Here is a 27,921-nt window from a genome sequence, read left to right on the forward strand (position 1 = left end):
CCTTTGCCTCTTGCACACTCTTCGATCCCTAGAGCCCCCTGGGCTCTGATACCATGTAAAAAATTACACAGTGCAACTAATAGAATTTGAGAAAGAGATAGAGAGTACACAATAGATAAGAGGAGAATTTAAAAAAAATATTTAGCTCCAAACAACTGATACAAAGATGGCTCTGTCCACGTGTGCATTTCCACTGTGAAGCTTAGATGGCGATCTAGACAGAAGATAGGTGAAGAGCTTAAGGCTAGCTAGAACAACTCTAACTAGGTGAAAGATAGCTAATGGAGGGGTTTTACTTTTATAGCCAACAAAGGTGATCAGGTCGGCCTGACCGACCTACCATATGGCCCTCCACTAGTCACCAAGGGAATATTCCCTTTGCCGTCGGGCATCAAGTTGCTACCAGCTTAACTACTCCGTCTAACCCAAAGGTTAGACCCACAATGGTCATCTTTTTTCCATCCGGTCACATAGACCTCATCTGACATACAAGTCAAGGATCAACCAATATCCGGCCTTACATATGGCTTTTCCTCATAATGGGGACCTTACAACTTTGAGCACCGTGGATCATTGGTGGCACCTTATGAGGGTGGGGCGTTGAGCATATCTAGCATAATACACCTAATGCTATCATCGAGAAGCCAAAAATACCTAGGGATCTCAACAATAGATGAAAATAAGACCTTAAATATGTACTCTTGGTTCCTTCTTGACCAAAAATCTACTTTTAGTTATGAAAGCATGGTAGGCAAAGGCATGAAAGTGGAGATTGAATGCCAACAATGCTTGATCAAAGATGTAAGAAACAAGGTCATTGTAAGAGGTGAGAAGCAAGGAAAGTTTTTGAAATTGAAAGGATCAATGGTAGTACTTGTAACCATGGAGGGAAGAAGGTTAGCCACCTTACCTTCTTTAAAGCTATGGTACAAAAGGCATGCTTATTTGAACTTCAAATATTTTCCTATATTGAAGTCTCAAGGGATGGTACAAGGTATTTCTACACTCCAAAAGTGTGGCAAAATATGTGAAGCATGTTATCTTGGTAAGAAATCAAGAGCCAAATCTCCAAAAAGTAGTATAGAGCTAAATGCTTACTGGATCTCATTCATACTTATGTATTCCAATTAGCCCACAATCCTTCTAAAGGTGAGTGCATCTATTGTGTGAGTTTCATTCATAAATGTAGTCTTGGGCTTATTTCATGAAATCCAAATCTAAAGTCATTGCCATATTCAAATGGGATTCAAATCTTTTTGTTCTATGGTCAGAGAGAAGAATCAAAGTTCTTAGATCGAACAATGGACGAGAGTTAATGTCAAATGAATTTAGCCAAATACCTTCAAGACCATGACATTAGAAGGTAACTCACCTATAGCTATACATCTAAAAATAATGGAATTTTAAAGAGAAAGAATATAGCTCTCTTTGAGGCAACAAAATGCATGCTCAAAGACAAGCAACTACCCAATACCTTGTGGGTAGCAACAATTAATCCATTGAGGAGAATAACTATACATATATCATTTTTTGGATGCAAACCAAAGGCAAATCACAAGAGTTTTTGTTTTAGTAGCATATGGTCATATTTTTGAAGAGAGAAGGAAAGAGTTAGATAAGTAACATTGAGTTTATCATGAAATCATGTTGCAAAAGGTTTTTGATGATATGGATTACTACTTGTTGGATATATTCTTGTAATTGTAGTGTGAGATATGAAGTTTTTTTAGGCAATTCTTGATGCTCCAAAGGAGATTGGAGATAAGCAAATTTTTTCAAAGCCTCTTTCTCATGTCAAGAACAAGTTTCCTTAGTACAATGCCAATCTAAAAAATGCTCATTGATGACTGCAGGTAGAAAAACCTCCGTAAATTACTACCACAATTGCATCACCCCTCTGTCAAGATTGTGGGAGAGAAGGAAGGAGTCTCACTTGTAGCTTTCTTGCTTGCACAATGGGGGAATACACACAAGGGTGGAGGCTGAAAACAGTTTTCCTCTTCTTAGTTGTGTAAGCCAAAAGAACTCTCATACAAAGAAATAGAAGAACCCTAAATATGGGTCTTAAACCAAACTCAACTAACTAAGGTGGCATACTAACTGAGCCACAAACTAGAGTAGATAAGGATAACTATCATGTAGCTATTATTCATGGGCGGTGTACCAACCGCATCTGCAACTGACACGTCGGTGACATAAATGCACAACGGTCACCCTGGCATATCACGAGTGGATCAGCTCGATATCTCAACACCCTCCCACATTTGATCACATGAATGAGCATCAGGACCCATGTTATATCACCTACACACTCTTGCCATGGTTGTGCCAATGGAAAGTAGCCCGACACTCCATGTAGTACACAAGGAGCAACCATCTCAACAACCCCAATGATGAATTGTCTCCTTTGGTCTATAATTATTTTGTGTTGAAAAAAGATGGTGCATGCACTTCTAAATAGCTCGAATTGCCAAAAGATTGTGAATTCACTTCTAAATAGTTAAAATATACCATGACATCTAGATAGCCTATAATATACTTTTCTATGAATATATACATTTTTGAGCTCTCTACATTTCTTTTGCATTGTTTCACATTTGAGTGGTGTGATGGAACTTTACAAGCAGTAAGTGTTTTTTACCATTTTTAACTAATATAGTACCACTTTTCAATGGTGCAATATGATTTATTTTCAAATGGCATTGCATCACTAGAATGCTCCAACATTGCTAGTTTTAGGCTTTAAAGTTTTTGCATTGTCCCATGTTTAGGGTACTCTAAATGTTTAAAACCATTTTGGATTGCTAGGCACCACTTTGAGTGTTGTGTTGGCATTTTATACACAATTAGCATTTTTCACCACTTTAAGTGATACAATACAAGTTTTCAATAGTGGAACTTTAATTCTTTCTAAATAGTGCTGCATCACTAGAATTCTGCAACACTATACTACTATTGACCACTTTTCACTAGCATTAAACCACTTTTAAGTGGTGATTGCACCATTGCAATGCCACAATACTATACCACTTTTCAGCGGTGCACAACCACTTTTTAGTGGTGCAACATTAATTCTTTCCAAACCGTGTTGTTAACAATGGAATGTTGCAACACTACACTAGTTCTCACCACTTTTTAGTGGAGTTGCACCACTAGAATATTGCAACATTATACCACTTTTGACCACCTTTTAGTGCTGTAACACTAATTCTTTCCAAGTGGTGCAACATTAATTCTTTCCAAGTGAAACAAGGGGTATGGGTTGGCGACAATGGGGAAAAAAAGATGTGTGGCCACCCTCTTAGGAGGGGGAGAGAAAGTGTCTCTCTCTCTCTCTCTCTTTCCCTCTTCTTCTTCTTTCTCTCTCTTCTCTCTTTTCACCTCTCTTCCTTTTTCCGCTTCTTCTTCTTCTTCTTCTTATTCTCTCTCTCTCTTCTCACCTCTCTTCCTTCTTCCGCTTCTTCTTCTTCTTCTTATTCTCTCTCTCTCTTTCCCTCTTCTTCTTCTTTCTCTCTCTTCTCTCTTCTCACCTCTCTTCCTTCTTCTTTTTCTTCTTCTTATTCTTATTCTCTCTCTCTCTCTCTCTCTCTCTCTCTCTCTCTCTCTCTCTCTCTCTCTCTCTCTCTCTCTCTCTCTCTCTCTCTCTCTCTCTCTGTGTCTCTCTCTCCCCTCTCTCTCCCCTACACAGACTGGCAGCAAGTGGGGGGGAAAGAGGTGGTGTCTCTTCTTTTTTCTCTTTATGATGGGGGGGGTCTCGACAAAGCAAAGGGGAAGAAAATTAACATTCTATCCTCCTTAATGGGGGGGGGGGGGGGGGGGGAGTTTTATAGGGGGGAGAGGTGGTATTATTGGGGGGGGAAAGAGATAGTGGGGGGAGGAGAAAAGGCATTGTGTGCCCTCCCCCCAGTCGATTTCATCACCACCTCGTGGCGATCGTCATATCCCTACTCACCGTCTTCGTCTACAGTCTCTGCCGTCATCATTGACGGCTTCCTCCCCTACCTCCTCAGTGTTGTCATCATCCTTCTTCCCATCATCGCGTTATTTCTCCCTGTTGACATCATCCCCACTCCCTCTTCTTGTCGGCGATGAGGAGATTTTTTTAAAAATTCAATGATTTTTAATTATTAAGGGAGGGGGGATTCCTATCTGGGATGCGGGACCTTGCGAGGTCATTACTGTGGTATTAGAAAAGATAAATTAGTATTGTTAGAAATATATTTTTGCTACAAGAAACACATAAAATAAGAAAATCAACATAGCTAATAGAGAACTTACAAAATCCTCTAGGTAGGTCATGTGGCTACTCCCAAGGTGATGTATGACTTCCATGACCAATTCTATCCTCATTGCCTCTCGCTATTGCCACCATCCTTGTGCAAAGTTTGCGGCCTCCTCTCTAAGCGTCCTTTAGTGCTCTTAATCTAGCCACTCGCGCTTCCCTATGCTACTCTTTACTTTCTTCCATGCATTTGACTCTCTCTTGGGACATCTAGATGTGCATATACTCAATCATTCATTTTATGGAGAAACCGTCGATCATAGAAGTGGAGCTCTCTAAAGAACATCAAGGAAACATACAAAATATTGCAAGAAAGTATATATTGTATCATCAACTAGAAACATCTTTTCCATTTCATATTGCCAAACAACAAGAACAACAGGAACATCTCTACACATCATAAAATGAATCTCCCACTAATTTATATTCATCAAATCTTCAGCATACCTTCACTATTATGCACCAAAAACCAAGAAAACACAAAAATTCACTCAAATTTTAATGGAATTAATCACATAGAATCCTTTTATCATAATTTATTGTTCTTCATCTCTCAATCTCTCACAATTTCTCTCACAAATACATAGTTTCAACCGAGTTTTAACCTCTGAAATGACTATCTTTCTCTCTAAATCACTCCCTCAATCACTCATATATCATAGCCACTTACAATAAAATATAATGAGTCACCAAAATCATCTCTTAGTCTTGGAGTTTTCCTCCAAAAGGTATGCTTGATCCAAAGAGGCACCATAGGTACTACAGTGACTCTTCACAGTCCAACACTATCACTTCAACCCTTTACTTCAAGTCTTCAACAACTACTTTTTCATTTCTTAAAGCTATAAATACATTTCATTATTCTATTTTCAAAGCAAGAAAACATCTTCAAGTTAAAAATTCATCCCATAGAACACTCACAAAAGCAAACAAAAGCCAACAAAAGATATACAAAAGCTCAACAGTACACCACACTCGGGGGGTTCACTATATATATATTCTCTATATAACGTGTGTTCATGGCCTATTTATAAATATCCTAATCTATGAATTTTTCATGAATAAAACACAACCCTTTTCTATTCAATCTATAAGTAACCCCTTTATATGACACCCTTTTGTATGCAAAAAATGTATAAAATTGGTGTTTTAAAAACCCCTTGTTTTGAACTCACGTTATATATACATATATTCATGAGTGATCCCCCCGAGACACCACAAAGGGTCAACAATACACACTAAAGCCATTCAACTTCAATCACAATCATTTTCATTCATAAAACGTAATTCAAAATATACTAAACCACACTCAAATCCAATCATTCACAATCTCAAACTCTCAAATTGAAAGAAAATAGACTAAAATAGACATAAATCGATCTTAGCTAGTTCTAATTAAATATACATTAGAACCTCTTAATACATCATAACTCAATAAAAAATCATCATGAGCCTCTCAAAAACATTCAATGCATTTCAAAACACTTCAAAAAGCATTCATACCTAACAATTCCATCATAAAATCAATCATTTAATACCCAAAAAACAATAAAATAGAGATTAAAATCAATCACATATAACCTTCAATATATCCCAAAAATTAAACAAGGAGCATCCTTGCAAACTTGAAAAAGGAATAATAAAAAGATCTAAATAACTAATCAGTCTAGCCTGCATCTTCAATCCATTAGATCTAGCTCGAACAAAGCTACGATTCCATCCAGCTTACAAATTAACTTGGATCTAAAAATGAATGAAAGGGAAAAAAAAGTACCATGAACCATTGCAATAACAATTAATTAAATCAAAAAACTATTAAAGGATATAATAGCTTTTCTTTCACACCACAAATATATGCACATCTCATAAACAAACATCCACAAAACATTGAACTCACATTCACATAATAATGTAGTTTGAATGGCAAAAACCCCCAAGAAACGGAGAATAAAAAGATGGTATTTCATTAAAAATAAAGATACACCAAAAAGCTAATCCGCTTGCTTGTTAGAATGGATATATTTAATTTTGAATTGCATGCTAAGCTTAAGGCAATGTAGAGCTTTACTCTTATCCACAAAATAGAGAGGAACATGTTGTAGAAACTATAAATAACACATTCTTTCCAACAAAATAATAAATCTAGTGGAGAAATCTTGAGCAAAATAATAGAACACATCCATCTAGAAAATTGTCACATCATTAGGATTGATGGTCAAATTTGGAATGGACTTTTTGGTCTTCAAATGAGGTAGTTGATGCATAAAAGTCGCAAGATACTAGCAAAAGTGTGTTGCAAGACATATAGAGATATCCTCAAACTAAGCATATGCTTTGGAAAATTATAAATAAGAATTTGAACATGCCAAAGGATTCTCTTAAGACCTTAGAATTAAGGGCTAATTAAAAATTGGTCTTGTCAAGGAATCATGCAATGTCGACTACTATCGATGGAGTATATAATTGTTAAACCCAAGGGTATCCATAATAGATTGAGGTGGAAGATTGATACAATCGGTAGGCTAGGATAATGCAATATCAATCAAGAAATTGATAGGAGAGATAGGATAAATCATAAATAGAAGACTATTGAAGGGATAAAGAGGATGGCAACAACTGAGGGAAAAATAGTAAGAATGATTGAAGAGATTCAAAAGAAAATGTAAATGGAATAGGGGAAACAATAGGGGAAGGACTTACAGAAGTAGGAGAAGATGTAGGATCTACAATGAAGGGACATGTAGTAAAGATAGGAATATGAGGAGATATTGCAAGAGTGAAATATAGAATGGAGATAGCATCAGGATTAGAGTTGAGAATAGAAATGTAAAATGGAACATGATAAGAAATCAAGGAATAAGAAATAAGATAATTAGGGTCATGTAGATAAATGGAATAGAAAAATTTAAAGGATTGAAAGAATTCCTCTATGAATAAAGGATGAATATCACTCTTGTAAAAATTACACAATCAATGGTGGGAATCCATGACATCATCATCCAAAGGGGGATGCCAAGCAGCATATCCTCTACACCAAATTGTCCTTTGATGGTAGTTCTACAAGCCATTTGCTAGATTCAACTCAATAGAATGTACATACAAGACAAGCTGTAAGATAACATCTCACACATATAGGCCCATGTCTTTCTCATCTAGTATCTGCAAATCTCCATTGATATACATAAAAGAGAGCAGCTATGCCTCATGACAAATCATGACATCTAGTGCTCTATCAAATAGTGACTTCAACAAATTTGATGACCAAGGATTATGGTGCCCATCTTCTCGAGGTTTGAGATCCACATTACTCAAAGAGATATACATGGAAAATATTTGTTGATGGTACTTGATTCAAAAAGAAGATAAAGGTGAAAGACACAATAGAAGAGACTATAGGAGCTAGAGGGGGAACAAAAAAAATTGGGGCTACTCAATATTGTAATTTTGCAACAGCTTCTTCTATGATTCCACAATATTTTGAGAATTCTATAATTGACCCTCACATGTACCAAGCTTCATAGATAAAGCTACCATCTTTGCAAGGGTAGAATCCTTTTCTTTGTTAAATGACACATTATCTGCCTCTAAAGTTGTGATGTTAGCTTCCAATTGTCTAATATAAGCCCTTTGAGAATCCATCAAAGTGGTAGCTTCCTGAATTTGCTTATGGATATCACTCAAAGTAGCTTTCTCTAAGGCTAAATCTTCTAGTGCTTTGCTATGCTAGCTGGTCAAGGAATCCACCTTGTCTTGCAAAGAGGTATACACTATTGTATACATAGATTGGAGACATGAAGTGATTGTTGTTTCCATGGTGTATTGGACATTAGAAACTAGTTGTGAAAGCATGGGCCCAACTATCATCATCTATAAGGATGAAGGATATGTGAATTTAGTTTATCATCCCTTTGTGCTACAAGTAGGTTTGATCAAGAAAGGAACAAGGGAAGGGAATTAATAGAAATAGCAGGCTCAGTAGTCTGTGGAAGAGAGGGAGTGAAAACATGACTGAAACAAGGAGAACCCTTTGCACATGAATGCTTCTTCTTACAAATAGACCTAGCCGATGGCTCATCATCATCATCTTCATCTTCTTGCATTGCTGGAGGAGAAAACAAGAGATGGATATTAAATAGAAAGTGGTGCAAGAGTAAGAACAAGAATGCCACGTGAAGGAGGTGCAAAGGTAATTATCTTTTGGAGGAAAGCCCCTTAAGAGATATTGCTAAGTTGGCCTTTCTAAGCTCACTAGAAATGTTGGTTCATCTTAGTCAATCAAAAGAAAGAGTGCCCAATTAGTGATGAAGACTAGCTTGACAAATACAATCAACTTCCATAACAACAAGGAATAATAATGAATCAATAGTGGGAGATGTTGAACCACTATTAGAGGAGGCACCATTTAGACTACACAGGAAAATCCACACACATAGAATTAGGAAAATAAGAAAGGGAATTGCCACAAAACCGTTTCAGCAGTCATCATAAAAGCATGTGCATCTTCAAGGTCCTCCTCTGAGTCCTCAAATACCAACATGCTATCAAGCCGTGCCTTAGCATTTCTAAAAGTACATTTTGAGGCATGATCACCGCTATACTTCTCACCACACTTGAAACAAAGCCCTTTTTCCTTTCTTTCTTTATACAAATCCATGGGAATGGACTTTAGACTGCCAAAGGATGAACCATTTTTATTCTTGTTGTCCCCTTGCCTATTATCCATTCTCGGGTTGTTTGCTATCCTGAAATTACTTTGTGGTCTTGAGGCATTAAAAGTGGGGTATGTGGGGATCTTAGGAGTGCTAAACGGCACATTACCACCACCATAACTTGCCCCAAACTGTCTCGGCCTTACAGCACCTCTTTATTACCCAAAATGTGACTGCATGGGTCCTCTTTGCTACCCAAACACTAGTTGAGATGCCCCTTTTGCTATCCATGCTGAAAAGAAGCATTGACGGGATACTTACGAGAGTACCTCTCAGCAAACTCAATAGCTTTGAACAAATCTGATGGATTTTGAGCTAAAATATCAGCCAAGAGTTGGGGATCTAGCCCATACATATACTTTTGTAACTTGGCATCATCACTAATCAACTCAACATACATGGTAAGGTTGAGGAACTAATTTGTATATTCTCTAACAACAAGACCACGCTCTTCTCAAGGCCATACCATTGGCGAGCAAGATTTTCTTTCTCCATCGGAGAGACAAAGACTTGCACCATGAGTACCTTGAATGCTTTCCATGAGTCTACTTACTGATTTTCTCTTTTAATGTGCCTCCACCATGTATGTGCGAATCCTTCCAAGTGGATGGTTGCAAAATGGATCTTTTGGTCATCTCTACGGAGCAAGATGTCAAAATAGTCCTCAAGCTTGAAAACCCACTCTTTGAGTTCAATTGGAGATGATGATCAACCATTGAATTTTGAGAAAATAATTTTGTCTTTCAACTCTTTTTCGTGATTAAGTGGCTGTCCCATATATCAAAATTGAGGCTAATCCATGTGGTTGCCCAAAAGTGATCCATTGTTAGAGTAATTTCTGCCAAAATATGGTTGAACTCGCATAGATGACATGGGCCCTTGTGATGGCTGGAAATTACCCCTCATTGCATTGTTCATGGGCTCCTCTTGCCTATATGAAGGCTCTCCCTGTTCAAAAGTGCTATTAGGGGGATGCCTACTCTCCCCAAAATAACTTTGAAGTTTGTATTTGCTACATTCACTGATGGGCCGGTCACTCTTTTAGCATGTATACCCGACCTATCCTCATGTTCCTTCCCTTTCGTTCGGAATTCCATCCACTTAGTGAGCTCGGCAACAAGGGTGTCCATAGTGGTCTTCATTTGACCAATGCCTTCCATCAATTCTCTATGCCTCTTAGCATGCCTTGTCTCATGCAAACTGAGGGTGTCAGTGAGCGCGTTGAGGCTCCCCATGTCATGAGAGTAATCTTCATCTTCCAGTTCAAGGTTAGTTTCAGCCCTTGGGACACATTGTTGGAGGGGTTTTTGTCGAAAGGCTCTCCCTGTTCAAAAGTGCTATTAAGGGGATGCCCACTCTCCCCAAAATACCTTTGAAGTTTATATTTGCTACATTCACTAATGGGCCGGTCACTCTTTTAGCATGTATACCCGACCTATCCTCATGTTCATTCCCTTTCATTCGAAATTCCATCCACTTAGTGAGCTCGACAACAAGGGTGTCCATAGTGGTCTTCATTTGACCAATGCCTTCCATCAATTCTCTATGCCTCTTAGCATGCCTTGTCTCATGCAAACTGAGGGTGTTAGTGAGCGCATTGAGGCTCCCCACATCATGAGAGTAATCTTCATCTTCTAGTTCAAGGTTAGTTTCAGCCCTTGGGACACGTTGTTGGAGGGGTTTTTGTCGAAAGCTCAAATCCACCGGGGATCAGAAAGTAGAAGGAAGTAGAGAGAGGAGATGGAAGAGAAGATAGAGAATACCCAAGTGGTAAACACTATAAAGACAAAGCACAATGAATTGAATCAATAATTATTGAAAGAACTTGGAATCTTCACACCACTCAGAAGCAATCTCGAGGCATTAGATCTCCTGGAGCTTCTTCCTAGAACAAAACGTGCATAAGAATTACAGCTCCTTCCATGCTGCTCGGAACCCAAATCTGATGGCTTCGTTGGTTCCGAAAGGGGGCTAAAACATCAGGACACTTGCTCATGGATCTCCCAGATCACTCCTTCTTCTTTCAGCTCAATCTGTAGTTTTCAGCCTATTTACAGCGATCGCGATGCACACGATTTTGTCAATCTGCCCCTCTTGTGAAAATCCCCTAATTGGTTGAAAAAGCAACTAGCTTTTTGCATGCCATCCTAATCTAGAAGCTTTTTCTAATTTTTTTGGATTTTTACAATAAATAATATCAAAAATAGGCTAAAATGATCCAAAAATCTAGTATTTTTAGATTTTTACAATAAATAATATCAAAAATAGGCTAAAATGATCCAAAAATCTAGTATTTTTGGATAATCCATGCAACTCACACTAGTACTAATGGCTGAGATCACATTGACTCTCTAGATCAATAAAGAAGTCGGATGATGATGCATTCCATACTTTTTCACATTGTGTCCACATAACATCACGACATCCACCCCCTCTGAACCTACACATCCTTCGGTATGTGCCAAAATCCTAGTTGTCACCGGATTCTGAGTCCTCATCCTCTACAACCATATCCTTTACTTCTTCATCTTCCATATCTTCCTAGCTAGCCCCTATATCATGACCACTATTTTCTTCCAATTCTGGCAACTCATAGGTAGTAGATTCCCATCTTTTGAATAATTTGATTCTTTTCCTTGCTACTCGAAGTTTGATGGCTGTCCCATCCAACTCATTTAATGCATAAGTAGCATTATCAAACACATGTCTTACCACATACGGTCCAAACCATCTTTTGGAAACTTTACGCATGGCACTATGCTGATTATCTAAACTGCTATCATAAACCAATATCCAATCCCCATCTTGTATGGTTCTTGGTCTCAGTTTATGTCTTTTGTCAAACCATTTCTTGTTCAGTATCCTTGCTGCCCTTAACTTTGCAGTTGCTGCCTCTATGTCTTCTGACTTTCTTTCCAACTATCTAATGCACAAGGCCAACAACTCCTCTCAATTCAACTCCTCCTCCCAAGGTAACACACTCCATGTGACTATCATCTCTTCTATCGGCATGATAAGTTTTTGACCATATATCAATTCTGCAGGCATATATCCTGTAACAGCACTATGAGTTGTTATGTCGGCCCACAAAGCATAAGGGAGCAATCGTGGCCACTCTTTTACCTTCTCTCCATATGCTTTTGCCAATGCCTTCACAATAGGTAGGTGATCTTTTTCACTTTTTCCATTTCCTTAAGGGTTATAGGATGAAGTTAAAGCAAGCTTTATCCCAATCGTGCAAAGAAAGCATGAGCTTCATCTGCATCCAACTCACCCATATCTACTGTAATTTTTTCCACACAGCCATACCGACAAAAGATCTCTTCTAAGAAAAAAGTGCACACAACATTTGTTATCTTAGTACATAAAGTTTTCCCTTCCACTTGATTACTCAAGTCTTCACGAGCAAGCACAAGATACCTCATTTGCCAAAGACCTATAGGCATTGTGACCAAATCCACCACCCACTTAAAATGAAGAGACAATGGATATGTGGGTTGCAATCCATCCCAATGTCTCATAGATGAATACATTTGACATGTCGTATATGTTTCCACAAAGTGAGCAACATCCTTATACATACCTTGCCACCAATATCTTTCTTTGATCTTTGTAAAAGTACCCCAAACACCTCTATGACCAGCCCACAAGCTTTCATGAAATTCTTGCATTACTTTTACTTGTGAAGCTCTGTCACCCAAAACTCGCAATGGCATACCCAGTTTCTTTTTAGCATGTTTCCATAAGTATCCATCTTTTTAAAAAAACTCATATGCTTTCCTCTTTATTTTCTTAAATTCCTCATCTAAGCATTCATCTCTCTTTGTTAATATACTGAGGTATTGACCAATTCTCAGCCACTCTCCTGTATATTTGTCTTCTAGAAACACTTCTACACAAGATACAAAACATCTAAAGTGTCTTCTCTTTGTTATCCAAGCTTTTGTTAATGCTGTAGCAACACCTTGCATTGCTAATTTCACTCTTGCAACATCATTTTCAGTCATAAGAAATTCATCTTCTTCCTCCTCATCCATCATCCCATCTTCATTCTCATAACATGCTCGAGATAACATGTCTACCACTAGGTTCTCTTCCTGCAATATGCTGAAATTTAGGGTTCAAAGATTTGATGTATGCAATCCACCAGAGCATAGCAATGTCCGGAGTAGCACAAGTAGTAATCATACCCAATACGGGCAAACAATCGGTCTCAATGAGCACCCATAAAATACTCCTTATCACATTTAAGGGCTGTCACAATTTCCCATAATTCTCTTTTAGCCTGTGGATATCTTCTCTGTCGTTCAGTCAATACTTTAGCACCAAAGCGAATTGCATATCTTTTCCCTTCCTCATCATCTTGCCCAATTGCCCATCCAATCCCGATTGGGCTTGTATCAGCAGTAATAATGATAGGCTTTCCATGTGAATAGTCAATCTTTCTCAATGTAGGAGCAGATTTTAAGAGTTGCTTCAATTTCTTCATTGCTTTCTGATGCTTCTTTTCCCAATGAAATTTCTGACCTTTCCCTAGAAGCTGATAAAGAACATTGGCTACATGTGCAAAGTGAGGAATCCATATCAAATAGAACACACATGCACCCAAGAATCTACGCACCTCTAATACATTCGTCCATACATTTTGTATTCTATAAATCCCATCTAGTTTTGTTGGTGATGGCCTTCACCCATAAGGCCCACACATAAGCCCAACATTCAAAACCTCTTCAACTCCAAAGATAGACTTTTGTCCAAAAAGAGTTAAATGCACCTCTTCTAGACGTGTCAAAATCCTCTCACAATCCACAATATGGTCTGCAACAAACTGTCTGCATCCATGAGCATCCATCTCTTCATTCTGCATCCATGAGCATCCATCTCTTCATTCTTTTCATCCACTGCACACCCTTTGATTGGAACATCATCCAAGAAGGGCATAGTCAATTGTGGTATAAAATCCTTGAGTACCCTATTCATAGCATTTGTCATGTGTGCCACTGAGTTTGTTGCACCCTCTGGGAGAGTACACATCCATTCTAATCCCAAAGGAGTCTTCATGGTTGTGATATCCCTGCTTTCAATTGCAAGCTGAAACTGATCATAACCTGAATAAAGATCACCCAAAGAATAGATCGCTCTTCTGCCTGCAAAAGCCTCTGCAAATTCATCAACCATAGGATCTGCACCCACATTTCTTATGGTCACTTTATTGACTAGTTGCATATCTTGAATAAATCTCAAAGCCCCATTCTTTTTGGGAACAATAAACCAACGATTTGAGTATGGGGCTAAAGAAGGGTCCAAGATCTTCATGCGAATATTTTCATTTAGCAAATCCATGCACAACATTTGCAAGTAAGCTTTAGGCACTAGAATAGGCCTCAAGTTTCATGGTACATGTGGCACATTAAATATGACCATAGGAAAGACAACATTTGGATCCACACAACCTATTTCACTTGGCTGAAATGCAAATGCCTTCTCATGTCTAGTCAACATCCACATAAAACAGTCTCTCTCAATAGGCAAAAGAAACCCTTCTGCACCAACTTTCAATTCATGTAATGTTTCAGATGTAAACTTGATGACCTATATCTTTAGGATCCCGTGAGCTTGACTGACTTGACACTTTTTCATACGTACCCTCACTCTCTGGTGGAAGTGGCAAAGCAATTGGTTTCACCTTTTTGTCAAGTATCTTATACTTTGTCTCCACAAGTGCTTGAGTCCATTTTAATCCTTCCTGCTGAGCAAACAATGCTATAACATCATACATATCCAAAGAACATACTGACAACACTCTGTTTTTAGCCTCATTTTTTGCATGTATAGTTGCTGAAATTTCACCCATATTGTCAGTAATATTCAGTGTTGAGTGTTGAAATGACTTGTTTTTTGGCTGATTTTTGTTGTTTTTGAGAGCTGAATGGTTGATTTTATGAGATGATTGATTGATTTAGAAGTGGATTGAGAGTGTTTTGGATGATATTGATTGTGTTTTGGAAGTTCATGATGTTTGTTGATGGTTCTGTGATGTTCTGATAGGTTCTGATTGGTTCTGTATACCTTCTGTTTTGTTCTGTTTTGTTCTGATTGTCTTCTGTAAGGAGGGATGAAGTATTGATTGATGAAGAATGAGATATTGTGAAAGTTTATTGAATGTTTTGTGAGAGTTTGGAATGATTTGAGAATGAGTTATGAGGTTTTGATGACCTTCTGTAGGTCTTCTGTAGAGCTTCTGCTTCTGTTCTGTTTCTATTCTGTTCTGGTACTGTTCTGTAGACTGTTCTGTATGCTTCTGTAAGTGTTCTGTGGAATGTATGTGTGACTTTGGGAAATTTTTCTAGCCTTGGAAAGAGGTGAATACAAGTGCAAAAGAGCTGAAGGAAGTGGAAGAAGTAGCTGTTAAAGACTCAAGAGAAGACTAGAGTGAAGTGACAGTAGTGAGCTATGAAGAGACACTGTAGTGGCTCTGGTGACTCTTCATATCAGACATACCTCTTGGGAGGGGTATCCACGACCTAAGAGTGATTATTGAGAGTGATTTTTGAGAGATTGTAGTGAGGATATGATGTATTATTGATGGAGTGAGATAGAGAGAGTCAGAGATAGCCAATTCTATTAAAACAGAGTGATTGTATATGAGAGATTGAGAGAAAAGACTATGAAGATATTGAAGATGAATACTATGTGATGTATTTCCATTCAAAGATGGTGTATTTCTTTGCTTTCTTTGTTCCATTGATGGATTTTGTGAAGATATTGAAGAATATGATTGATTCTATTAAAAACCGTGGGAGATTTACATGATGCTGCATGAAGATTTGTTGTGCCTGGTGTTCTTTTCTTCATTGTGATCATATGAAACATGATAAACAAGCTTGTTGATGTTACAAGATAGATTTTCTTGCAAGAGAATTCCCTTTTCCTTGGTGTTCCTCTCGGGGCTCCATTCAGCCCATAAAAGATGCCTGAAATGCCATCATTTTCAGCTAACAACCCCAATGCTCTCAGTTTCTTAGTAGCCCATTTCATAGATATGCGTTCAACCCTACACATAGCTTCCATAGGCTTAAACCAACATGAACTATTTTTTGTAAATTGAGAATTACCAATAGTAAATACATGCTTCATTTCATCAAGAGGTGAGTACACCCACTAAACATCACTACTGTAGCCCCGCATTACAGCAGTGCTTGATGAAAATCCAAATCTTTGAATTCCCTGGCATTTGGAACCAAAGGAGATTCTCAAAGCATATCCCGATTTCTAGGATGATTAACACAAACAGTAAGAAATTGGACTGCTTTTCTCCCATCCTTGCTTCTGACTCTTGCATAAGCAGAACCATCATCAAGCACCTTTGTTTCCAAATGCACACCTGTAATATAGGGCAGTCCCAAAATCAGTGCATATGAAAAATTATTTGCAGCCCTCATTTGCCAACCATGATCAGTGTCTACAGGCCATGCACCATTTTCATATAATCCCCTCTCAATGACATTTATCTCAGACCCATGGTCAAGTAAAGTAACACAAGGAGTTTCACGTTCCCCTATTTTCACTACCGTTTCAATGGTAGCTCTAGTCCAATGATTTCTCGTGCAGTGACTTCGAGGAATAAATCCTAAAGTCTCTTCTCCATATTGTTGCATTTGCCTTAATCCACCATGCATATTGCTACAAGACAATGCATTTTCAGCCACTTTCTTCTCTTTTCCACATGTTGTCCATTGATTAGTAGCATCCTACATAGACAATCCTGTACTTACTTCATGCTCATATTTAGCCCAAATAGCCAATAAACCAGTTTCCTCTTCAAATTGCAGCAATGCACTAGTGGTATCACCAAGAAATTGACGCTTTCTTTTAATTATGTCAATGATCTCATCATGAAATCATCGCTTGGTAATGCCAAGCACCTCTCCCAAGGTAAATTCCACCCGACTGTTTAAGATCCATTCTTCAAGAACCTTCTTAAGATTTTTGGATGTCTCAATGTCAGATTGCAACTTATATCCTCGTTGCTTGCCCTTCTTTTTTCCCTCTTGTTTGTTATCATGTTTTTTCTCTTGACTGACCTCTTCCATAACATGCTTGGGAGGTGGCTGATTTGCGGCTTTAGGCTGATCCACACTTCTTCTTGTCATTCTTTTAGATGTCCCTACAATATCTTCATCTCTTTTTTGTTTTTCTTCCACAAGTACATCCGTGTTTTGTACCTTTGCTAAATATGTATACACTGAATATGCATCTACCGATGATTCCCAACCAGTTATGCCACGAATGTCTTGCCCTAGATGAGACATTTCACTATCAGTGACTTTTCTCTTTTCAGCTGCATGTAAAGCATGTGTCCATATTTTAGCCTTTGGACCAACCATCACTTAGCCATGCATTCTATCCAACTGTAGACCAAAAGTAGAAGCATGTACCGCCGCATAAGCATTGCGGACAGCCAAGTCTTCCAACAACTTTTGCATACCTCCCTTTCCAAAATTCAAAGCAAGAGGCAATTCCATTTCTTGTGCATGGATCTTGCTATCTTTCCAAAAGATAAGCTACCGTGCCAAGGCCTCCTGATAGGTAGCACAATCATTTCTCTCGTGCTCCAAACTATCACACCACATACATCTTTTTCCAGGCTTAGGGGCTGCTGCCCGTCCCCTTTCCTCTTATTCTTTTTTGTCCAATTTCGCAACCTTTAATTGAAGATCCCGCATCCCTTTGACCAATTCATCCAAGACATCTTCCCTAACAGAGGGAACAATAGTAGGTACAACCATAGGGTTAGCCACAGAAGCAGGTGGCTTACTGGATACTTTAACTATTTTGCTCGTAACAGTGGGCAAGATAGAGACATGTAATATTTCTCTTCTTCTATGCTTCTTCACAAGCACAGTAACAGCTTCCTTGACATGTCTCCACTCTATTTTCAAACGTGTCTCAATAGTTTGATCCTCTAGCAAATCATCACGCTTCTCTTGAAGCTCAGGACCAGCTGCCTATAGAAACAATTTAATTTTTTGACTTGCAAGAGCTTGCTATTCTACAAGATCTAACTTCTCAAATTGACTTTCCAATTCTCCTAACAATTCCGTAGCTACAAGACCCTTATTGGGTTGTAAAACCCAGTCTTAAAAAGTCTTGCATGTAATCAAATTGGTGTCCTCAATGTAAAATTCTTCCCTAAGTGTCTTCTTGAAGGCTACCCAGTCTGCATCCTGCAAGTATAATTTAGTAATCCGTGCTTTCAGTTCATGAATAGTAACATGTACAAAATACCGGCTCCATGTTCTGAGCATAGATATATACATATGCAGATACATTCCTGCCATTGAATAACTTCACCTCATGCTCAACTGCTTGCAAAGCATTCATCACAACACTTTCTGTTTGAGCTGAAGCTTGCATCACCTATTGTTGTTGTTGTACCTGCATAAGCATATTCATATTTTGCGCCAACTGTTGCAAAATATCACTGGAGAATGTATTTGAAGATTCTCCCATCTTGTCTTTCCTTCTTCTGACGACCTTTTGTCAAGATTGTAGGAGAGAAGGAAGGAGTCTCACTTGTAGCTTTCTTGCTTGCACAATGGGGGAATACAGACACAGGTGGAGGCTGAAAACAGTTTTCCTCTTCTTAGTTGTGGAAGGCAAAAGAACTCAAGTACATAAAAATAGAAGAACCCTATATATGGGTCTCAAACCAAACTCAACTAAATAAGGTGGCATACTAACTGAGCCACAAACTAAAGTAGATAAGGATAGCTGCCATCTAGCTATTATTCATGGGCGGTGTACCAACCGCATCTGCAACTGACAAATCGGTGACATAAATGCACAACGGTCACCTTGGCATATCACGAGTGGAGCTCGATATCTCAACACTCCCCCTCGAGCTCAATCCCAATTCCTACACACCAAGCAGGTCTCTGAACTTGCGCAGCTTCTCTGCGCCCAATGCCTTCGTAAATATGTCAGCTACCTGATCCTCTGTGCTCATATAAACTAGATCAATAAGACCTAGTAAAACCCTCTCTCATACATAGTGATAATGCACCTCAATGTGCTTTGTTCTAGCATGATAGACTGGGTTATTTGCCAAGTGTATACTACTCATGTTGTCACACTAAATGACAACCGGCCCATCTGTAGACTGATGCATATCATAAAGTAGCTTATGCAACCAAGCTACCTCACATGCAGCCATTGCTGCACCCCTGTACTCTGCCTCTATGCTCGACAAGGCAACTATAGGCTGTTTCTTGCTGCTCCAAGTGACTGCAGCACTCCCAAAAGAGAACACATATCCACTGGTAGATCGTCTATCAGAAATACTAACAGCCCAATCAACATCAGTGTATCCATGCAACTGTATCTGAGTCCCAATCTCATAAAATAGTCCATACTGCAATGTGGACTTCACATACCTGAGTATGCGTCTAGCCGCATCCAAATGCGGTTTCCTTGGAGCCTACATAAATTGACTTACCAATCCAACATCATAGCTCAAATCTGGCCTGGTAATAGTCATATAAATCAAACTTCCTACTATGCGTTTGTACATAGTAGGGTCTTCCAGAAGCTCACCTGCATCTGCACTCAGCTTCACATTCTGCTCCAAAGGAACTGAAATAGGCTTACAGCCTGTCATCCCATATTTGGACAGCATGTCCAATCCATACTGCCTCTGTAAGAGCCATATCCCACTTGGTGATCTAATCACCTCAATGCCCAAGAAATAATGCAGCTCTCCCAAATCCTTCATCTCAAACTTCTGCTTCAATAGCATTTTCACATGAAGGATATTTTCATCACTATCACCTGTGATAATCAAATCATCAACTTTCTCTGTTTTTCTCACATAAAGTGAGAAATCTCCCTTGGAAATCTGAAAGCCAATAGTGACAAGATACTGTCCTATCTTGTCAGACCATGCTCTAGGTGCTTGCTTCAAGCCATACAATGCTTTCTTCAACCTGCAAACAAACTCAAGATGAACAACATGTACATAACCTGGTGGCTGCTCCATATATACCTCTTCTTGTAAATCACTATGCAAGCAGGCATTCTTTACATCCATCTGATGTAAAGACCATTCCTTTGATGCAGCCATAGTAATAACTGCTCTTACGGTTGCCATCCTTGCAACCGGACTGAATGTTTCTTCATAATCAATGCCATATGTTTGTGCATACCCCTTGACTACTAATCTTGCCTTGTATCTGTTCACAGAACCATTTGCATTGTGCTTCACATTATAAACCCACTTACAGCCAATTGCATTCTTACCTTTAGGCAAAGGTACCAATTCCCATGTAGCATTTGCTTCCAAGGCATCCATTTCTTCATCCATGGCTTTCTCCCATTTTTCTTTTCCCATGGCTTGCTCAAAAGAAGTGGGTTCTGGTTCCTATATCACTTTGATCATATATGCATAGTGAATGGCTGTAAATCCATCATATTTCAGCCTATCCACAGGATACCTAGCTCTAGTAGACCTGCGCAAAGTAGATTCACTCCCAGATGCTCTCAAAACATCCCTGGTCTTCCTTACTCCAGGTGTAACAATAGAAGGAATACCCAACTCATCATCAATGCTCTGTTCTGAGCCACTGGATTCACCATCCACATAAGAGTGACCTACATTCACATCAAACATGGGCTGATGTACCTTCTCTTTTCCTTTTCGTGATACCTGAATACCACTATCTGCATTGCTTTGAGAAGATTCTCCTGATCTCAGTCTGCCTGTCCATGGCAAAGAATGTGAACCACTGCTAGAGGACGCTCCAGATCCACTAATATTTTGTGACTGCTGCTGTGAATTCTGTGCAGCATTACCATTTTGCGCATCTACATCATCAATCACATTTACTGGTTTATTCCAGCTACTCATCTCATCAAAAACAACATCTCTGCTCACTGTAAACTTACGAGTAGAAGGGTTATAGCATCTATACCCTTTCTGCTGCAGAGAGTAACCAATAAAGATGCACTTCTCAGCTTTTGGATCAACTTGGATCTCAACTCATTTGGCACATGAACATAGGCAATGCAACCAAAAATCTTCAAATGAGGAATATCTAGTTTCCTACCAGTATACCTCTCCTCTGGAGTCATCCCATGTATTGCTGCAGTGGGAGTCCTATTCATTATGTAGACTGTTGTAGCAACTGCTTGAGCCCAGTAAAAGTCTGGCAAGTCTTTTTCGTTGAGCATGGCACGAGATACCTCTCCAATATGCCTGTTTTTCCTTTCTGCAATTCCATTTTGTTGTGGGGTATGACTGCATGAATATTGCTTCTTTATGCCATACTCCTGTAGGAACCTTGCAAACTCATTTGAGAGGTACTCTCCCCCTCCATCTGACCTTAGGCATTTTATTTGTAGGCCTATTTCTTTTTCAACCATAGCTTTAAGAGTTTTGAAATGCCCAAACACTTCACTTTTCATTTTCATAAAATACATCCAAACTTTTCTGCTATAGTCATCAATAAAAGTGACAAAATAATGATAGCCTCCAAGAGATGCAGCTTTAGTAGTCCATACATCAGAGTGGATTAATTCCAATGGCTTCTTACTCTCTTGAACATGTCTAGGAAATGGTTTCCTTACCTGTTTTCCAAACTGACAGGCTTCACATACCTTATGCATTTCTGCAACCTTGAATTTAGGCAATCCTGCAACAATATTTGGGCCTGCATTGATTTAAGTCGTTGTACATTAACATGACCAATGCGTTTATGCCAGATATCAATATCTGCAACTACACCGGTCCCATGTGCAAACATTGCTGCACTCAATTCAGGCATGTCTGCATCCAACGTAAACATTCTGCCCTTCTTCTTTCCTTTTGCTATCAAGCGACCTTTATTTTTCATATCCTCAACAAAGCATCCATAAGGATTAAATCTGACCTGCAAACCCTGCTCAACCATCTGGCCAACAGAAACTAGATTCTTGGTGATATTCGAGACATGAAATACATCGGATAGGTATTTCTTTTTCCCATCCTGCATAGGCAAAGGAAATTTTCCAATTTGCACAATAGGATGTGCAGTATCATCACCAGTCTCCACAAATCCTGGTTTTTCCATTTTCCTTGCATCTTGCATCCATTCTGCATGACCTGTCATGTGGTTTGATGCACCTGAGTCAACATACCATACATCGTTGCTTTCTTCTGCACTTGTCACTGAATTGTTCATGTGCTGCACCATAAACAAATGCTCATTTCTGTCATCACCCTGTCTACTAGAAGATGCATAATTCCCTTGTTGCAATTTTCCATTCATGATATCATTATTATTTTTATAGCAATCTTTAGCCATATGACCCATTTTACCACAGTAGTAGCATTCAACATTGCTGTTTGCATTTTGGCCTCTTTGCCATCCACCACGACCTCTTTGGCTCCCCATGCCTCTAGAGTTACCACGTCCTCCTCCATAGGACTGGTTTTCTTGAGTTTGCTGCATATTCTGATTTCTACCACGGCCTCCAGATCGGTCTCCTCTACCTCTGCCTCTACCTCTTCCAGCATTTGAGTAGAAGATAGCTTCTTTTGAAGTTCCTCCTGAAGAAGATGCACCACCATTTCTCTGCTCCTCAGAAATTAGAAGAGCAATCAACTCCTCAAAATCAAGAAATCTTTCACGGACGGAAATGGATGTTCGGAACTGTGCATAATCCTTTCCTAGACTATTCAAGGTCACAGAAACTAAATTATCATCTTCCACTGGCGACCCAATGGAAGCAAGTGCATCTGCAATCTTCTTCACCTTCATGTGGTAGTCATTGATGCTCATATTTTCTCTTTGCACATTATGCAACTCTTGCTTGAGCTGCATTTTCCTGGCTTGCGTATTTGTGCTATACATTTTTGACAAAGTATCCCATGCCTCCTTTGGCGTACTTGCATCCTGAATATGCACAATCATAGAGTCTGAAATGCTGATAGACAGCCAGTACATAACTTTGCTGGCTCTCTCATGCCATGCTTTAAATGCCTGCATTTGCTGTTGATTGGGAATATCAAGAAGAAATGGTTCTTCTTCATTTCCTACAACAAATTCCCAATATCCTTTTCCCATAAGGAAATTCATCATTCTGAACTTCCATGCTTGGAAGTTGTTCGTGTCAAGCTTTTCAATGACAATCTGTGAAAGAGAATCAGACGCCATTACAGAACACTGCAAAAAATTCTGTCACTGCAAAGAACACAGCTTCAGCCTCACAAGGGCAAATCTTCAAAACTGACGAAAGTGGTATTTGACCACACAGTCACTTCCTAGTGATGATTTTGCATCAACAGGCAACAAGGATGATTCTGTAACTCCCAATGTCTCTATGTACAGGCATACGATGCAATTTCTATAGTAACTTTTCACCGACCTGTAGAACAGTGGTCGCACAGCATAAAACTGGGCCTTTTCTTGAGTGCGTGCAAAAAACTTCCGCCTCCAAAACAGGCCCCGAAATAGCCTCAAATCAAAAAAACAGGGTCATCTTGGGCTAAAGCCCTTTCCCGCAACATATACTGCCCTCTTGCTTCACCGCGAAGGGTGTCTCAACCTGAGACAATGCACTCTTGCACTTTTCGGCTGTGCTACCTGTGCAGAGACTTGCTCCCAAAACAGAAAAATGAAAGCAATACTGGTCCTCTTACCAGACCACCGCGAACTTGGCTTGCTTTCTTGAGCTCCTTACCACGAACAAGGCTCTGATACCATGTCAAGATTGTGGGAGAGAAGGAAGGAGTCTCACTTGTAGCTTTCTTGCTTGCACAATGGGGGAATACACACATAGGTGGAGGCTGAACACAGTTTTCCTCTTCTTAGTTGTGGAAGCCAAAAGAACTCAAGTACATAGAAATAGAAGAACCCTATATGTGGGTCTCAAACCAAACTCAACTAACTAAGGTGGCGTACTAACTGAGCCATGAACTAGAGTAGATAAGGATAGCGGATAGCTATCATCTAGCTATTATTCATGGGCGGTGTACCAACCGCATCTGCAACTGACAAGTTGGTGACATAAATGCACAATGGTCACCTTGGCATATCACGAGTGGAGCTCGATATCTCAACACCTTTCACGTTAGGTTCACCAATGTCAGAGGGGTTTTTGTTGAAAGGTCGAATCCACTGGGGATCAGAAGTAGAAGGAAGTAGGGATAGGAGATGGAAGAGAAGATAGAGAATACCCAAGTGGTAAACACTACAAAGACAAAGCACAATGAATTGAATCAATAAGTATTGAAAGAACTTGGAATCTTCGCACTACTCAGAAGCAATCTCCAGGCATTAGATCTCCTGGAGCTTCTTCGTAGAACAAAACGTGCATAAACATTATAGCTCCTTCTCTACTGAACCCAAATTTGATGGCTTCATTGGCTCCGAAAGGGGGGTAAAACTGCAGGACACCTGCTCACGGATCTCCCAGATCACTCCTTCTTCTTCTTCTTTCAGTTCAATCACAGCGACCGCAACGGGCGCAATTTCATCAATCTCTCCCTCTTGTGAAAATCCCCTAATTGGCTGAAAAAGAAACTAGCTTTTTGCATGCCATCCTAATCTAGAAGATTTTTCTAACTTTTTCAGATTTTTATACTAAATAATATCAAAAATAGGCTAAAATTATCCAAAAATCTAGTATTTTTGGATAATCCATGCAACTCACACTAGTACTAATGGCTGAGATCACATTGACTCTCTAGATCAATAAAGAAGTTAGATGATGATGCATTCCATACTTTTTCACACTGTGTCCTCATAGCATCATGACAACGTGCATCCCTTATTTGTTACTGGAGGTCATCATTTCCCTTAGTTTTTCCCTTGTTCCTTGCCATGGCTAAGTGCAGTTTCCTTAGACCCCCGCTCACTGTTTTGCTTGTAACTTGAGCTAGTGAGCTCCAATTGACCTAATTTTTTGTTCAAATCAAAGCCAAGGATGTCCTCTTCCAAGTAAGCATAAGCACACTGCTATAGGTTTAGTACAAAAAATTCTGTAACATAAAAAAAAAATATGTTCAAGTCAAAGCCAAGGATGTCCTCTTCCAACTAAGCATAAGCACACCGCTAGAGGTTTAGTACAAAAAATTCTGTAACATCAAATTTGTAGATGTTTTATGCAGTCTTACACCCTATTTGAGAGCAGTAGCAGATTGTTTTGGCTTGTAAGGGATGGGTGGTGCCCAACTAAAGTGCCAAACTGATAGGGGGTTAATAAGGTCTGCAAACACTCTTTGGGACATGATCTTTAGTGTTGGTACTCACTCTTTACCTCTATAAGTGATTGAAAATGTCTACAGGATCCTATAGGAATTCAAGAGAGCTAAAATATGATCCCCGGTCTATTGTATGTCTGCAATGTCTGCAACCACTTCTCCCATGGCACCATACATTGCTTCCGCATACATACACATGGTCTACACCATAACATCACTGCTGAGCATACATGCACTGTTTGTTGCATTCATAGTGGTACATCAATATGCCATATACATCAATGGAATAATCCCAAGTACATCAATATGTCATAGACATCAATGGCATCATCATGACATGCCAATTCTCACTATCCCCAAAATATCTCTACACTTGCAAACAAGTTCGGCGGGCTTCAGAACACCGGGAGGTGGGAAAAGTGCCCCCCAAACCAGGTTGTGTACCCCTTCAGCATCTTTGATGGCAAAGGGGGTCACCCCTCTTTTGTCTTGCCACCTCGCCTAGCATCGGGCTCTTTCCTCACCTGGAATATACATGGCAGACATTTATTAATTAAACAATTAGCATGCTATGCATGGGAGCTTGGAAGTTATTTTTTTCATGAAGTGCATGGATTTGAATTGGGAATAGGGGAAGGGCTTACCGAGCAGTGACTCACTGCTATCTCACCTCATTTACAATGGATTTCAGAGATTGGTTTATGCTCAAACAATCATCACAAGTCAAGAGATTAGGGTGAGGCAATCACTAAACAATAGTGAAAAATTTCAACATGGAATGGACCATTTTCAATGCAAGAAAACCTAAGAGAGGACTGAGATGAAAGTAGCAGCATCTTGATTTCAATTTCTCATTTTCAATCTCCTGAGACAAGTCCACTAGTATCAACAGCTGGGTTTGACTATCCTTTCTTATAAGCAAAAAAAAAAAATCTCTTTATTCTGGAGGCTACCTATGCAGATCCTACCATAATTTCATTGTATTGAATTGATGATTTTAATGGGGAGTTAATGAAGGTCCCTCGAATCAGATCTGCCCTTTAAGATACAGGCTGTAGTTTGATTTGCAGCTCCAAGAACATATCATATCAAGCCAGTGTTGCGACTATCTGTTTTGGGGTTTCTCCTTTGAGTTTGGTTTTTCTGGTCTAGTGGAAGGCTTGGGCCGAAAATCTATGAGGCATTTGTTGAGCGCCTGCAGTCGGATTTCACCACCTCGTTTGCTGCTACCAAGGCATTAGGACAAAATGCCAACAATGGATCAAACAATTGCAGCTCAGTTGCCTGTCACAATGGGTATCCCTCGTACTCTTTGAAATACGTTATCTTCCCTTCTACCTCCAATGCCTTCATAGTAAAGTAAGAACTCCCTCCATCACCTTCGAATTCTCAATGAGAAGTGGCTCTTTGTCTCTGGATGTCAACATGTAAGAAAATGGCACTTCTCCTATGTCAAGGCAAATGCACACCTTCAGTACAGATGTGAATCTCATGCTAGACATGCCTTCTCACAAAGGGACACTGGAGGGCTCAATCCGAAATTCCCTTACGATTTCCCAATGATATAACCTTTGATCGTGAATCTAGAATGCTAGAAACTCCAACCCTCTTAGATGAAGCAAGTGATGACTTGTTTTCCATGTACATCAATGTGGACAAGCTCAATTCACATTCTCCAACATTTGCGGCACTTGGAATGAATCTAGATTAGCAGCAAAGGATGCGACATAAGCACAGTAGTTCTATGGATGGCTTAATGCCAATCAAGTAGGAGTTTCTCTCTCCCATGAGGCCAAGAAAGCAATGGCTGCTGACAAACTGGCAGAGCTTGTGCTGTTGGATCTTAAGCGGGATAAAAGGATTCTGGCAAACTCACAATTAGCAGCGAGTTCCAAGGAATGCAAAATGTGATACGTTTCAGAATTGGAGCAGCATGCTGTGCTTGTGGTGTTGGGAAGTGAGGGATCTGAAGTTGCTACTAGATAGCCTTGCCAAAACCGATGGTGAGGACATGATTTGCCTTTTTGTCAGTTACAGTGGTAGTAGAATATGAGCACTAAAGAAATGAACAAAGAGGTGAAGTCCAAGAAAGAGGCCTATGCAAGGCTATGGAGGCTTATGTAACGCTGAGAGAGAGGGAAAGGGAGAATACGAATCAAGAAGAAGCTTTCCTTGAAAAGTAGATGTAATCAACTAAGTCCTATGAGCCTCCAACTTGGTCATGGTGAAATTTCCAAGAAAGGCTGCCATGTCTATAGTCTTTCAATGCTTTACTTGTCTTGATATACCTGTGCACCTAAGTAACTAGCGTTCCTAAACTAAAAGAAACTAAAACTAGAGAGAGAAAGAAGAAGAGACCAAACACCTAGGCTCTGATACCACTTATCAAGAAGAGGATAGGAGAGAGAGAAGAAGAGAAGAGAGAGAGTGTAGAAGAGAGAGAAATACTACAGGAAGAGAGAGAAAGAGAGTGACGAGGAGAGAGAAATACTAGAAAAGGAGAGAGAAAGACAGAAAGAGAGAGGAAGAAGCCATGACAGCTTGGAGAGAGAGGTGAAGATGAAAGGAGACTTGTATTATTATCTGATGGTGAAAAATCAAGTCCCTAACACCTTATATACCAGCCAATGTAGCTAGATTTCCCCATTATTAAATCCCCCACTCTTACATGCATATCATCAAGCTATCAG

General features: G+C 39.4%; 1 pseudogene; it reads left to right on the top strand.

Annotated features, from left to right (window-relative positions):
- The first annotated feature begins 744 nt into the window (after positions 1-744).
- On the top strand, positions 745-27,217 carry LOC148027914 (uncharacterized; annotated as a pseudogene).
- Positions 27,218-27,921: the final 704 nt, after the last annotated feature.

This window comes from Lygodium microphyllum, chromosome 12, assembly GCF_053477565.2.
Source record: "Lygodium microphyllum isolate KBCC chromosome 12, Lygodium_microphyllum_v1.1.10, whole genome shotgun sequence".
NCBI classification, from domain to species: domain Eukaryota; kingdom Viridiplantae; phylum Streptophyta; class Polypodiopsida; order Schizaeales; family Lygodiaceae; genus Lygodium; species Lygodium microphyllum.